This window comes from Pleurodeles waltl, chromosome 9 (assembly GCF_031143425.1).
Source record: "Pleurodeles waltl isolate 20211129_DDA chromosome 9, aPleWal1.hap1.20221129, whole genome shotgun sequence".
Classification (NCBI taxonomy): domain Eukaryota; kingdom Metazoa; phylum Chordata; class Amphibia; order Caudata; family Salamandridae; genus Pleurodeles; species Pleurodeles waltl.
Window position 1 is genome coordinate 105534813 of NC_090448.1, and position 17182 is coordinate 105551994.

The following is a 17182-nucleotide window of genomic DNA, read 5'->3' on the forward strand; positions in this document are numbered from 1 at the left end:
AGTGCATATTCCTTATTTTATTTTGGGTGGGATCTGAAAACAATGTTGAAATTATCGCCAACTCCTAATCGTGGTTCAGTTGCCTTGAAACACACCAAAAGGGGGTGCTAGAATCAAAGAAGTTATGTCCACTCCATTTCCAGAAACAAAATTAGAAAACCAATAGAGAGTACATAAATAAAATAAATAAATAGATAAACTCGAGTGTGAAGTGTCACAAAATCTTCTAGGTGACTCAATACCTTCACCTAGAAGGAACAGTACATATTTCTTTTTTTTTTTGGGTGGGATCTGAAAACAATGTTAAAATTATCGCCAACTCCTAATGTACTAATCTTTGTTTTTTTCTTTCCTCAGACTGTGGGCATCGATAATAAATTCTGCAGCGGAACTTAAAGTGACTGCACTTGCGATTCAAACTTCAAGATAGCAACTTGTTCAGGGATCTGTTTCTTAGGTCTTGACTAAAGCTGCATGACTCCATTGAGTGATAAAGGCTGAAATATGTAGACCATTACTTTTGTGTGATGTGAGGGATCATTTTATCCCAGTCCATATTCCCCAATGTGTTTAACCTGGTCTTAACCTCTATAGCACTTTAAAAAGAGTACATTAGGAGTTGGAGATTATTTTTACCTTGTTTTCAGATCTCACCCAAAATAAGAAATTTGCAGTATTCCCTCCAGGTGGAGGTTTTGATCTACCCAGGTACAATAGGTCTTTGGGTATGGATTCGATGGTGAAGCATGCTACTAGAACACACCTGTGGTGAATACATATGCCACCAAAATGCACTATTGGGTGAGGGTCATCTAGAAACTTTTATGAGACTTCATATTCTTTTTGGCTTATGTAGGTCCCACTCTCCCTTCGTTTTTTAATGGTCACTCAATTGACCTGATGACACCAGACCACACATAACTCAGCAGCCAGGCTCACCATCAGCCTCTCATCATGCACTTACATCACCCCTCATCTCAAAGTGCTTTACTGGTTCCCAGTCCACAAAAATCATTTTTCAGACTCCTCATGCACGCAGAGAAAGCCTTACACAATATTGACCCAACATACCTCAATAACAGAATAAACTTAAACAAACCTACTAGACACCCCTGCACAGCCAGACTCATACTTACATAAACCCTCTGCATAAACAGAAACAGATCCATTGTGTCTTTTCCCACCTCACTCCCTAATCCTGGACCTACCTCCCCCTACACATCAAAGCAGATTCCTCAAATCTTGAATTCAGCAAGAAATAGAAGACATGTCTTTTTACCTATCCCTGACCCTGGCTTGACCCAGACTATTCCTACTGTAGCACCATGATGCCCTCCCGGGTGTGTTGTGTGCCATTTAAATGTACATACCATACCGTATCATAATATAACATAAGATAACATAACATAATAGAACATAACATAGCATAATATAACATAGCAGAAGAAACTAACATGGCACCTGATGAACACAAAATCAGTGCTCCCAAGTGAAGTGCTGCTGCAGCAGTGGCTTAGCAGAAAACCTAGATATCCTGACCGGGCTGGTAGGGCACTCTTAATCTGGCTGTTAGTCTTCTGCCAGGGGAGAGGAGGTCATAGCCCCAATAATTTAACACGTCTTTCACTAAATTCTAGATGAAGCCCCTAGACTTCAGGATCTGTTTGGGCCTGCATGTACCTCAACTTTGCAAAATGGCAGTGCAATTATCAGGGCAGTGAGCCTAGGTATGAGTCCATAGTTGACCATGAAAACTATTTTAAAAAACCCTTTATATAATAGAATAACATTTGAAAATTTAGATCTGTCAGAAATGTTGTGTCATCATGGACAGCTGAGTCATGCAACCATCAGTGGTCTTAACCCCTTCTCTGTTGCCACTTTAAAATTTGATGGTATTTGTCACCTCAGTTTACCATTATCTAGTGTTATGAAACTGGGTAAAATCCAATTGATGGTATCCCACTAGAACCGTGTTTTCTTTTATCCCAGTTCACCATTATCAAGTGCTGTGAAATTGGGTGAAATCCCAACTGTGTTGCATGGAGCCTACTGCAACAACAAGGTGATGGATAGAACGCTTTAAATAATCTCAGCCTTTGACAATCATCCAAGGTGCATTATAGATCTTCATTTTTTGCCCACCATGCTACTCTAGACACAGGCCCACCATATGACAGTCAGTACCAACCTTGCTCCTTATGGGAATAGTCCATCATGAATTACCAGCAGGGTCACATCCAGAAGGGGCCCCAATCAACCCCAGACTGGTCTGCCCTACTTGAAGCTCATCAGTGGGGTCATTAGAGCTTGACAGTTCAGGACAGACAGTTTTCATGAGGAGCAGGGTAGGTAATGATTTTCATATGGTGGGTCTTTGTCTAAGGTAAAAAACAAAGGACTGGAATGAAGCCTGAGCGATTGTCAGTGACAGAGATTAATTAAAATGTTCCACTTACCACCTTGAAGTTTTTGTATAGAGCCTAGACACATCATACCTGTATTCCACCCCTATGACCTTGTTAGCAGGACCTGAATCCTTCTAAACTAAAGAACCAAACTACTTTATCTTCTTTCCCCAGATGTCATGTGACTTCAGGTCTCTAGAATATGTAGCCAGTCTGCATCAGATTCATGATGGAAATGGCTCAGTGGCTTGTAGTGGTCAGGTACCATACTTTATGTCAATGAAAAGATGTGTTGAGTGTGAAAAGTACTATACATTTTGTGCAATGTTTTGATTTGATTCTTTGTCTGGTTTGTCAATTCTACACCACCTAGATGTATATTCTTATTGCTTTATAGCACTAGTGCTAGTGATGGTTGCATGACACTACATCAAGGTTAATAATAACCTGCAAAATTCTTGAATCCACTTAATCTTTTACCATACACTGTCAGAGAAAGCATATATTTACTGCTCTTCACTCCACATGTCTTTACCTACACTTACCAAGCGATATAGGGGTTAAGTAGACGTAGCAGTTGCAATATTTTTGTCATTCTATATAATTTATAGCTATATATAATATATGTGACCCAGCTCTGTCGGCATTATTTGTAAATTAACAAACTATTTTGAAATAAAAATGGAAGATTAACTTGAGTCTGAGGGAACATTGACAAGTGAGGTGTGCAGACACACACTGCCTGACAAGAACATCCCTTCACTTGAGATGTACAAGCACCCATCAGGCTCTTGTTCATGGTACTATTTTAGAAGATGTTACCACTAATTGTGTCCTCCTTCTGTATTTCATCTGCAGGAGTGCTCCTGTTTTTAATTTGGAACATATTGTCCTGTAGTCTGAGTGCACTTATTATGATTACTCTGTGTTCATTCACATTAAAGTGTTTTTGTCCATGCTGTGAGTGATGACATTGACAGATCCGAATGTTATGGACAGGCTTCAAATTAATTTATTTTTTCCATCAGTAGAAAACTCATAAGAATAAAACATTGAATTCGGGACACGTAGAACATGTCCCATAGCCCTGTTGTCCATGTACTAGAACATCTTATTATTTGGTATTTTTACTCTCATTCTTTGCTAAGTACTTATATTTATTGCTCTGAGTGTAATGCACAGTGTGACCATGTTTTTGTTTACTTTACTGATTCATCTATATTCTTTTATAGCTATCCTCTTTTTGAGCAGGCTGTACTCCTAACTTGAGCAGACTATAATCTTATGTTCTTTTTAGTCGATGCTCTCTTTGTTTTGTCTGTGGTCTCTGTCTTTGGTACATGGCTCTCATCTTCCACAAAGCTTCAGTGCTGATCAGGTAACAAAAGACAGCGTTGAAAAATATTTTAGTATTGATCATGAATGGAACTAAAGGAATGAACATAACAATGGAGCAACACCATGTACTGGAAGAATCTAGGGGTGATCACCCAGAAAAAGTTTGGAAAATATGGGTCCAAAGGGTACATTAACAGTAACATTGTAGAAAGAGGAAAAACCACGCACATCGCAGATTCGTAGATATGTCAATTTATTCTTCTGTGAATAATCAGAGAAGACATCACCTGACCCAATGAGACAAATGGGCACAGTGTCAATAGGCCAACACAGTTCTCATATTCGGAAAAACAACAGCTGACACGTGTTTCGTCAGAAATGACTTTTTCAAGGCTGTGAACATAATGGCATACAGCTGGAAAACATCAGTCATATGTATTGCATATATTACATGTATAGTCAAATGATACAATGCCTGGTGTGGACTGGAATGAGAATTGTGAGTAAGAAAAGAAGCCCGATGCTTTTACTTTCACTGAAGTCGTAGATTTGTTATTCATATGTCCGTGGTCTGAATAGGGCATATCACCAACTTGTGGCATTGGGCTTCTTTTCTTACTCACAATTCTCATTCCAGTCCACACCAGGCATTGAATCATTGGACTATGCATGTAATATATGCAATACATATGACTGATGTTTTCCATCTGTATGCCATTATGTTCACAGCCTTGAAAAAGTAATTTCTGACTAAACACGTGTCGGCTGTTGTTTTTCCGAATATGAGAACTGTGTTGGCCTATTGACACCGCGCCCATTTGTCTCATTGGGTCAGGTGATGTCTTCTCTGATTATTCACAGGAGACTAATTTGACATATCTATGAATCTGCGATGTGCCGTGGTTTTTCCTCTTTCTACATACCAACTGTGGCCCCTCCAATGCGACAGTTTATGCACCCTGTGGCTGGGTGTCAAACCGCTTGAGCACTCCTTTCTATAATAGAGACTTGATTATTCATGGACTTTGTATGCTTAGGTCAGCTTACCTTCCGGAAGTGCGCACCATCTCTACACAGCCATAACTTTTGTTGCCATTGTTGTATATTAACAGTAACATTGTCCACCTATATTTACTAAAGAGCCATAGATTGAATTCCAATGCTTTAAATCGTGCAACTGACTGTACAACTATACTTCTTCTCATCAGCAAATCTTGTATCTGGCTGTAAGAAAATACAGTTCCTAATGAAAAGCACTGGATGCAGACCAGACACCTGCGCTTTGGAGAAGCATGGTCAATAATATATATCGTGCCTTGTTGGAAAAATGGCACTTTAGAAATACTGTGGCATAAGAAATTACAAAAGCTTTAGATCTTGTTTTTTACATAAGGGCCATCACTGTTCGTTTGGAAGTTAGGAGCCTATACAAACGTCAGTGACAAGAAATAAAACACCATGGGAACAGGTGTTACTCTATGACTGTATACTGCAATTATATCAAATGTATATCAGAGTGCTTTTTTAAATATTTTTTTGTGCAGCCTCTTACATTTGCATGCTGCTTTAGTGTGCCAAGGTGCAAATAACAATATGCCTAATGAGCCAGACTTGTTGATTCAAAGGGATGTATGACATACCATGCATGTCTTTACCATGCATGCTTTTACAATGCAGTCTATATCACACGTCTTTACCACGCATATGCCTTTGCCAGTTATGGGTTTAACATAGACTCTTACTAATTAGAAATAAAACAACTTTTGCCACCAACATCTTAATGTCCCCACCACGATGGTGCGTGGCCAACTGTATATGAGAAGGTCACTATTAAAAACTTAAAATACATATAGCACTTAAAGTATACGCTTAGTCATGCTTTAAAATAAATAAAATTAAGATTTTAGAATTTGTTTAGGTGTTACTTCAAAAATAGAATAAATATGTGTGCCCATCGTTTTGTGATCAGTGTGCCATTAACCACTGAGGTGAACACATTATTGGGCGAACAGCAGCTACTGCCTGATTGGTTTCGTTTTCAGACTGCCATTAATCCTTCTATGTAAGTGTTAATAAAAAAAAACACAGAATTAAAAAACATTATCAGAAATCGTTTCTATCAATAGTTTTTTCCCAGCGCTTTTTTGAAAGATGTGAATAGCTATACCTCATACAGATATCAAACATTTTGTGAGAAATAAACCAAGGTAAACATATTAAGATTAATGTACGTTGCTTGTAAAATGGTAATAATAATTAATTCTTGATTAGGAGTAGTACAGAAAATAGGAAACAACAGTAAGGATTGTAAGGCAATTCTGGGTAGGTGCTGTACACTGTGAAGAGGGTCAAATTTACTATTTCCAACCGCACCCCGTGCCTTCATGGGAAGGTGCTGGACACTGGAAGGGGGCTAGATTTACTATTCATAACTCTGCCCTGTGTCAACTCTAGAAAGGTGCTGGACACTGGAAGAGGGCAGATTTACTTTTCCCAACTCCGTCCTGTGCCAACACAGGGAAGGTGCTGGACACTGGTAAGAGGGCCAGATTCAGTATTCCCAAATCCACCCTGTACCAACTTGAGGACAATGCTCAACATCAGGAGAGGTGGATTTACTATCACAACTTCTCCATGTGCCAAATTGGGTAATGTGATGGACACTGTGTGGGGTGCAGACTTAATATTCCCAGCTCCACGTTGTGCTAGCTCAGGGAAGGTGCTGTACACTGGGAAGGGGCAGATGTATAATTTTCTACTCTGCTGTGTGGTAACTCTGGAAAGGTGCCAGACACTGGAAGTGTACCTGATATATTATTTCCAGAAAGGGGCAGAATTACTATTCCCATCTTCATCCAGTGCTGAACCTGGGAAGGTGCTTGTCTCTGATTCACTAACAAAAGTAAACAATTCACTGTTTTTATAGCATTTGATCAAGAAAACATTTATCAAACCTAACCATGACAAGGAATCAACTTTTGCATTCAAAACCAAAAAGCTAATCATTCAGGTAATGTACTTTACAAAAAAGTTTCCAAAAGCTACAAGCCGTTTTTTCAAGTTCAAATCAGGCAAACAATTACTAATATTCTCTAACTGAAATCAGAATTAAAACCCACATTGTTTAATGAAAACAGTAAATTAAAGGTTGAACATGATTTTTCTTTATGTTAGATTAACTAGCATGTTAAAAAATATGTAAAACCTTTAACATTCTAATTCCAATCATTTCAGAAAAGCAACATCCACATTTTTGAAGAGAAACTACTGCAATTACTGAAAAATAATCTATAATAATAAGTTTCTCAACCAAACACCAGTATTCCAGTCCAAGAGGTAATCCTCTTAGCTTTTTTTCAGAACAAAATATTCATAATTTTTCCATTTACCAACAGGAAAATAACTATTTTTTCCAACAGAATTCCAGCAACCAAGAGTATTTCTTTCTTTAGTTCAAAGAGATAAAAAAATATCCACATTTTAGATAAACTATGTTAAAATATTTTCAGTGCATATTTCAAACATATTTACTTTTTTGACTTTCAGATTATTTACATGGAAAATGGAAGGCAAGCTGCATACATCCACTTAAAGAAAGGAAATAACGTCTCAAATATGGTGGATACCTTCGTTGTAAAAAGAAACTTACATAGCCTAGAAGTCAGTCGATGTGTGTGGAGTATGTCTCAAACTGTTGAAATGTCAGAGCTGTTACACGTAACTTAGTTGAAAGAACCAAAGAACATGATTAGTCTGCCTCTGCAACAGAGTTGGAAATAAGAGAAAAAGTACAACACATTAAAGTAAAGGTGTCACCTCAGAAGAATCCTGTGTCTCAGTATTGAAGGAGGTAGTCCAGAACATCGCTATGCATGTTGCTAGTAGTATCCCCACAATCCCATATCTTGAAAAAATGGTGCAGCACAAAAACAGGCAAGAAATCTGCATCTAACAAGTCCTCAGACCTACTCTGATATTAACATTCCCCAGAACTTAAAAAATCTTTCAACCATGAACGTTTTCTTTTCTGTGACAACAAACACCCTCAAAAGTGCATATTAATCTTTGGCACCCTTCACAACAGAGTTAATGTAGAAAACAGTGAAATTTGGATGATAGATAGCACCTTTAAATCCACACCTCATCCATTCACCCAAATATACACTATACATGCTAACATTAATCACACTACTAATATCTCAATTATTTATGGTTTACTCCCTGGCAAACAATCCTCAAACTATGCTGAATTTTGCCAGTCATCAAGTCTAAAACAATAAACAAAAGTCCTAGGAAAAAAAAGGCTTTTCAAGTACAGATAATTAACACTGTTTTTAAACGTTACCCATCTACCAAAATTCAAGGATAATATTAGACTTGGCATCCTTGGCGTGGTCTCCCCTAACTTTTTGCCTCTGTTTCCCAGGTTGTTGATGTATGCTGGACTCTGTCTTTGCTGTTTTTGATACTCTGGGCACTTTAGCACTGCTGTGCAGTGCTAAAGTGCAAGTGCTCCTATGTAAAATGTATGTATAATTAGCTTTTTATGATTGGCATATTTGATTTACTAGTAAGTCCCTAGTACAGTGCACTAGAGGTGCCCAGGGCCTGTAAATCAAATGCTACTAGTGGGCTTGCAGCACTGGTTGTGTCACCCACATGAGTAGCCCTGTAAACATGGCTCAGACCAGCCACTGCAGTGTCTGTGTGTGCAGTTTTAAAATGCCAATTCGACTTGGCAAGTGTTACCACTTGCCAAGCCTAAACCTTCCCTTTCCATATATGTAAGGCCGTTCGTAGCCCCATGGGCAGGGTGTAGTGTATGTTTGAAGTACGACATATACTAATGTGCTTTATATGTCCTAATAGTGAAATACTGCCAAATTCGGTTTTCACTGTGCAAGGTCTATCCCTCTCATAGATTAACATGGGGGCTGTCATTAAATATTATTAAACGGCAGATTCCCTTTGGTATCAGATAGAAATATGGAGCTTAGGGTCTCTGAACTCACAATTTAAAAATACATCTTTTGGTAAAGGTTGTTTTTACATTGTGTGTTTGAAAATGCCACTTCTAGAAAGTAGCCATTTTCTTGCTTAAACCATTCTGTGACTCTGCATGTTTGTGGATTCCCTGTCTGGGTAAGTTTGACAGTCGGGCTGTTGGCACCTCTCCTCTAGACAGTGACACAAAGGGAGCTGGGAAGTAGCCTGCATTTCCTGCTAAGCCATCTGTGCTGGGAGGGAGGGGAGGAATGGTCACTCACACCTGAAAGGGCTGTGTCTGCCCTCACACAATGCAGTCTCCAACCCTCTAGTGTGTGTCTGGGGCCTTACCTTGGCAAGGCAGGATCTTACAAACAAGAGAGACTCTCCTTTGAAGTTTGCCTACTTCAAAGGCAGAAAGGAGTATAAGTAGTGGACCCAAAACCCCTGAAAGTTAGATCACTTCTGGAATCAAGAGGAACATCTGCCAAGGAGAAGTGCTGCCCGTGCCTGTGACTGTGGTTTGTTGGGGTATCCTGCGGTTGCTGGTTCTCCCTGTGAAAGGGGACAAAGACTGGACTTTGTTGTGTATTCCTGCTTGAGAAGACTCTCCAAGGGCTTGAACTGAGCTTGCCTCCTGTTGTTGAAGTCTCAGGGCCATCAAAGACTTCCTCTGCCAGCACCTGGACTCACTGCTGAGATTCCTGTCCTGCCAAGTGATGCCCTGTCCAGTCCCTGGGCCCTTGAAAGGTGAAGTTGGCATGCAAGAACTTAAAATCCATGTACAGAACGCCGTGCAGGGACATTCTTGGCACACCTTCCGCAACGCAGCTGGTAAACGACGCGCCACCCGGCTTCGCGGCTGAAATCAATGCTCCACCTGCATGGTGGCTGGGAGATCGACACATCACGGCTGGAGAATCGATGCGCAACACTCACTTACAAAGGCTCATAATGACGCAAACCCCACGCAGCGTGGTTTTCTACCTTGCAACCAGATTTTACACGCATCGTCCCGGGTGTCCAAGTCAACCCTACTCTGCGTGGATCCGAGGTGGCCCATCTGGAAATAGATGCATCTCTGTCTTGCAAGTAAGGAATCGACGCATCACTACCCGTTTCCGAAGCACGCTCAACCGTGTAGCTTTATTTTTTACGCTAACCAGGTACTTTGTGTAACAGCAGCACTCTCACTGTTTTCTAAGGATCTTAGGCTCATCACAATCTTAGCCCCAGATTTAGACTTTTTTAGCGCCGCATTTGCACCACTTTTGTGTCAAAAAATGACGCAAATGCGGTGCTAAAAAAGTGTAAATCTGGGCCATAATCTTTCAAAAGTTCACATCTTGACTTGTTTATGTTGGATTTTTGTCATTTTGGTCTTGTTTGATTTACATAAATATCACCTATACTTTACACATTGCTTCTGAATTAAGCCTGCCTGCTCGTGCCAAACTACCAAGGGGGTGAGCGGGTTTAACTGAGTGTGATTCTCCTTTACCCTAGCCATAGTGAGGGTCCTTGCGTAGACAGGGGGTAACCTGACTGCCAACCAAAGACTCAATTTCTAACAGACATACTTTTCATTTTTTCTTGGAATAAAACGGAAAAACATAAAAACATCCTCAGCTGAGCATTACATGTCAAACAGTAAACTACAATGTGAGTTTAGAAAACTAACTGCTTGTGACCCCTTTTAAATTATTTTGAAGATGCATAGGTAACAGGAGGAAACCATGCTTACCAATTGAATGTTGGAACTGCTCCTCAACTTGTTTAGAAGGAGGTGCAAAAAACAAACAATGCCAGGAAACTAACTGCTTTGTGACCCCTTTTAAATTATTTTGAAGATACATGGGTTACAGGAGGAAACCATGCTTTACAATTGAATGTTGGAACTGCTACTCAACCTGTTTAGAGGGAGGTGTGAAAACAAACAATGCCATTGAGTGTTGGAATAACTCCTATTATTGTACCAATGTTAAACATCACCTTAACATGTATCATTTCCTGGAAATTTTTAAAAAGAAACAACATTTTCAGGGAATGAGACAGATGCAATCTTTAACAGGTAGGCTCAGATTTACAAACATATTGTACTGGTTGAACCACAAAAGTGACGCAAACCAGCTAAAAATTTTTTTTTTAACTACTTGCAAAACTTGTTTTGCACTGGATAATTGCCTGAAAGTAACTGCAGTTACTCTGCATCTAGGGGGTCGTTCACTGGGTGGAACGTGTGCACTCCCATACAACCACCCATGGTTTGTGACACAAAATCCAATCTACTAACAATAGTAAAGAGAGTTTTACACCAAAAAAAAATACTGCAAAAGAGAGACATGCTTTTATTTCTCCTTACCTTTTCCACATTGGATGTGAGCTACACTGCACAGCACACATCCAAAGTGTGAAAAGTTTTAAAGTTTATTTGGGCATAGTATTTTGTGCGGAAAGGGTACCCACCAGGCAAATTTTTCTCATCAGTAATTTTACTGCAAATTTTATAGTGATATTGGCAATGATGTCATAAAAGATGTCATGAGTGATGTAATATCCTGGGTAATTAGCAGTGCATGGTGAAGGCACGATTTATAGTTACCTTAGGTCACGAGTTATAGTTTCTTGAAATAACTCTAACTATAACAGATGAATTTCTATGGTCTTGTGTTTGCAAAATCTGAACCTAACTATAACGTCCCTGTAACCTTAGTTTTTTTTAGTGAATTTCTAAGATGTTTGGAATCTATTTCCTAACTATGACGTCACCGTAACATTTGTTTTTTTCAAACATTAAGGGCCTTATTACAAGGCTGGAGGTCTTAAGACTGCAAGCCTTATGATGGCGGTAGGACCACCCCAGACATGGCAGTCATATCTCCCTGTTATGACCGTGGCAGAGCCACCACAGTCAAACCTTTGGCGGTAAACACCACCATGGAAAGGCTGGCGGAATGGGGGTTTTGGGGGTCCCCTGCACTGCCCATGCACTTGGCATGGACAGTGCCGGGGACCCCATATACAGCCCCATCGCGCATTTCACTGTCTGAATTACCGGCAGTGAAATGCACGACGGGTGCTGTTGCGCCTGATGCACCACAACATTGCCATTGGCTCAATTACAAGCCGGCGTCAATGTGCTGGTGAGTGTTCTGCTGGGCCAGCGGCAAAAATGCTGTTTTCGCCCGCTGGTCTAGTGGAATACTCCTAATATGGGGGGCAAAAGACCTCCATTACTGATGGTCTTTTGCCTGCTGCGGCTTCGGCGGTCCTGTGAAAGGAACGCCAAAGTCGGAATGAGGCCCTAAGTAAGATGTCCATTGCAGTACACTGTGGAAGGGGTATAGTTGCAGAACCTGGCCTTACATTGTGCTGCACCCACCCAATCTTGCTGCTCCTACCCTCGCTCCTCCTTGCCATCCATTGTCCAAGTTCATGCCTCATTACAGCCACGTGCGGCTGTTGTTCTGTCACTGCCCTCCCCACCTGCCCTGAACAGTTAGCTTGGTGCCCCATCCACCTCCTCCCTACCCTCTGTTGTCTAAGTCCATGCACCTGCCCTGCGACTGTAGTACTACTGCCCTTCATTTAGCTTATTGTCCCTGCCCACTCATCCTGCACTTTGCTGCCCAATTCTATGCCAAATCATTGACTTCCTGCTTAGCCTCTGTGCTTAGCTTGCTGCCCCCATTCTTCTTCCTTTGTCCTCCGATGTCCGTGCGCATGCCTCTGCTCCCTCCTTTTTGCCCACCATGATCCGTAGAGCTGCCACTCCCACCTGCCTAGCATGGTCAGATGGCTGCTTCGTGTCCCTGCTGCATCTACCCTGCCTGTCTGAGTTCCATGCCCCTAGTCCCTCCCTCCTGTCCTTCATGGTCCATTTTGCTGCTGCTCTCTTCTGCCCTCCATGCTCTGTTGTGCTGCAACTGCTCCTCCTGCCTGCCCTGCGTGGTCTGTTGTGAAGCCCCTTTTCCTGCCCTCTCTAGTCTGTGTCTGGCCCCTACTCCTCCCTTATTTTCTCCATGGTCCTCCATATTCCCATCAGGTATCAGGTTAGTGCAAAGAGCAACACTTTGTTGTCATCATACTTCAGTATTCTGAGGGCTTGTTTGCATTCCCTGACACCCAGTGACCGACAGAGTGTGATTATCCACCATCTCTTGCATAGAGAATAGGCCAAGCAGAAAAACATAACATGTTCAACAGTTTCAATCCTGACATCACATGCTGGGCATTGCTGATCAATAACCTGCTGTCCTTATTCAAACTTAGCAATAGAGGTTTGAAGTGGTAGGGTCCCATAACACAATTGCTGTTAAATATGCCTAGCTACAGTGGCTCAATCTCATCCAGAGTTCACCTGAATGTAAGTGTCTTTTGCTAAAAGGAAAATATTGGTAAGGGTGCATCGACCCGTGTGAGAATATAGGTGTGCATCTCTGAAATTTCAAAAAGCAGCTTTGTGCTGATCTTTAGTACAGCCCATTGCCTTGCATGGAGCACTCCACAGGCATGCACTCCTCAAACCCCTACTGATAACAGTGGAGCTCTGAGGTAAACCATGTTCTCTGCCAGTAGAGCTAGGGATGAAGGCCTATCCTGACAGTGATCTTAACCCAAGATCCATCCTAAGTGGTAACAACTGGGTCCTAACTGGTACACCAACCAACTGGTGCATAAAACAATTTTCCACCCTGGACACAGCCGTTGAATTCTGATGTCCCCACAGTTTGGCTCCATATGAGGCTATCTCGATGGCCTTGTAATTGTAAATTTGAAGAGGCAGCTGAACAGGGTGATACTGAGAGCCACCCAACATCTTAGTGATCCTACCCACCGCTTGCTCCATCTCAAGCCTGTGTTGTGTGATTATGAGCTGGCCACCCATGTGTTCTATAAGTGTTAGACCCAGGTAAGCAAATGTGCGCACCCTTTTAAGATTAACCCCTACTATTGTGGAGTTTGCCCTCATTGTTTACTCTGGGTTCAGAATTATATATTTGGTTTTGCTCACATTGATCTCCAGACCCATAAACATACAAAATCTCTCCAACCTGTCCAGCAACCTTTGGAAACCCATTGGGGGCTTGGAAAAGAGCAGATTATTGGCAGCAAACATGAAGGCCAGAACGTGGATGTTAGCCAATCTGGGCATAGTATCTCCCTCATCCAAGTACCCAGCCAGGGCAATAATATAGAGAGTGACATTCCTTCGGATTTGAACAAATCAGACCTGACTAAATGGGGCCCATACGTGAACAGGGTATCAAATGCTGTTTTGACAAGCAGATCTTACCCCCAGTCATGGAAGGAAGCAACCATCGTGCCCATACATAAAAAGGGGGAGAGGGGAATTCCAGGGAATTATGGACCCATCAGCCTCTTAGACAATTTACAAAAAATCTTTTGTCATCAATTATTAGGTGGGCTAAAAAAATGGATAGAAGATAACCAAGTGCTTAGCCATCTTCAGGCGGGGTTTAGATACAAAGTAAGCACAATTGACCAGGCATTTAGCTTTCTCTCAATCAAATGGAAAACAGTCAATGTGGATTCAGGTCATCTTTTTGTGGCATTTGTAGATTTGAAATCTTCTTTCGATTTCGTCCCACGCTATGGGAAGTCATGAGCAGAGCGGGGGTTCCCGTTTCTATGACAAACATAATTAGAGATCTCTATACTGGCAATTGTGCCAGGTTCCGCTGGGGCCAGAAAGGTGAACTAACATCGGAGATTCCCACGCAACCCGGTGTGAGGCAGGGATGTGTGTTGGCTCCCACACTTTTTCTTATATTTATAAATGCATGCATCCCTTATCTTTTGGAATGTTTTAACGACGCCCCTAGACTGGGAGGGCAAAAGATTCCATGTCTGTTATTTGCAGACAACACTTTGTTAATATCACAAACGGCGATTGGCCTTTCTAATTTTCTCTCGATGTCTGTGGCCTTTTGCAAAGACCATGGCTTAGAAAGTAACTCAACTAAAACTAAATACATGGTATTTGGGGACACAAGGCACAAAATGAGGAGACATATTTGTTTGAAGGGTGTTACATTGGAAAGAGTGGGTGCCTTTCATTATCTAGGGCTAAAATTAGAAGATTCCCATAAATGGCACGCCCACTTGCAGAAATCATCGATGTGCTTGAAACAAAGGGCGCGTGGCATTGCAAGATTTGCAGCGAGGTCCCCCAGATTTGCCATCACCCCGCCATAGAAATCCACAAATCCCAAGCAAGGGGGGGCCCTATACGGAGCCGAATGATGGGCTACTGTAATCTGGAGGATTTAGAAAAAGTGGAAAACTCCTTCTTAAAGATGTTGTTGAGGGTCCCCACCAGTACTCCAACTTTGCCAATTCAAATGGATCTTAACCTCTTTTCCATTAGCCACATTGCTGCTTTAAGGCCACTTTTGTATTGGATTCGGACTTGTTCATCAGACTCTCTCATCCCTTACAGAACTGAGCTGAGTAATCTGGTGAGCACCCGCTCCACTACTAAAATCAAGTGGTGTATTTATGTGGAGTGGTCCTTTTCCATTCTTGGTCTGGGAAACTACTGGACAGACCCTTTTTCCATTCCGAAAAATGCCACCCAGATCTTGAAGGACGCTTATTGGTTAAGTGTCCAAACATTGTATCTGGCAGTAGTTCCTCTCTCCACCATGATTGGCAACTTCTTACAAACTAAATGCCACTACGAGTTTGAGCATTACATGGACACAATACACTCTCCATTTGCACGTGCTTTGTATATTAGATTTAGAATAGGGACCCTTCCTTTGTGTACTTTAACCTACAATTGGTCCAATTTAGCTAATAAATCCAAGCTATGCCCAATGGGTTGCGGGAAGGAATAATCCACTATCCATGTTCTTTTCCAATGCCCTGCATACACCAAACAAAGGGCTCGCTGGATTATTCCTTTATGTAAATTTATGGGCTTCAGGAACTGCCTACCAGCTCTGAGGATACTTAAATCAGATCCAGCTGTGCCATTGGCAAGCTCCCTGGCAAAAATGTTCGAATCCATTTGGAATTTTTGACTTGGAATCCTAAAAGGTAAATTTCCCCCAAGCACATCGGCTGCGGGCAATGTAATTCCATAGTTGGTGCATCATATTGCATGATCAACAATATATTCTAGACTACGCAGCACTGCACAGTAGCCATTGCAAGCTCCTGATTATACTTGTAAATTTATTTAAACTAATATGTAGTTTGTTTTGTTTTAAGCTCCTATTGCACTTTACAGTTATATTTTAAAAGTTAATGTTTTCATGTTTTATTTTTCTTTTAAATATTTTGTACTGTGCTTTTATGGTATATTTCTTACCAAAATAAAGCAGATTGATTGATTGACTAGCATGGAGGCAAGTATGCACCCCTGTCTCACTCCTCTAGTCATGGGGAAGGTTTTATTTTTTTTCTCCTGCAGTACCATACCACATAGTCATAGTATTTGGAGTTTTAAAATGCAGACTCACTATGATGTCTAGAAGGAAGGAGGGTATTCCCAGCTTGGAAAGGACCCCCCCATAAGGTTGATCTGGGAACTAAATCAAAGACAGTATGCAGGTCAACAAATACCACATAGAGTTGTCCCTCACCCAGGGTAACAGTATTCCAATAGAACAACTGTAAATTAAACATTTGGGGCCATATTTATACTCCGTTTGCGCCGAAATTGCGTCGTTTTTTTTGACGCAATTTCGACGCAAAACTAACGCCAACTAACGCCATATTTATACTATGGCGTTAGAGGCGAATAGCGCCAAAGTTCCCGGAATGTGCGTCATTTTTTAGCGTGAACCCCTTCCTTGCGTTAATGATATGCAAGGGAGGCGTTCCCGTCTAAAAAATGACTCCCAGGCCTTTACGTGGTATTTATACTCCCGGGCAAAAGAGACGCCCGGGAGTTGGCGTGGCTAAAAACGGCGCATTTGCGCCACTTTTTAACGCCTGCTCAGGGCAGGCGTTAAGGGGCCTGTGGGCTCAAAATGAGCCCACAGGTGCCCTCCCATGCCCCCAGGGACCCCCCCTGCCACCCTTGCCCACCCCAGGAGGACCCCCAAGGATGGAGGGACCCACCCCAGGGACATTCAGGTAAGTTCAGGTAAGTTTTATTTTTTATTTTTTATATTTTATTTTGGTGGCATAGGGGGGCCTTATTTGTGCCCCCCTACATGCCACTATGCCCAATGACCATGCCCAGGGGACAGAAGTCCCCTGGGCATGGCCATTGGGCAAGGGGGCATGACTCCTATCTTTCCAATGATAGGAGTCATGTTGATGGGGGATGGGCGTCGTTAAAAAATGGCGCAAGTCGGGTTAAGACGATTTTTTCGACGTAACCTGACTTGCCCCATTTTAAGACGCCCATGCGCCATTTTCCCCCTACGCCGGCGCTGTCTGGTCTACGTGGTTTCTTCCCACGCAAACCAGGC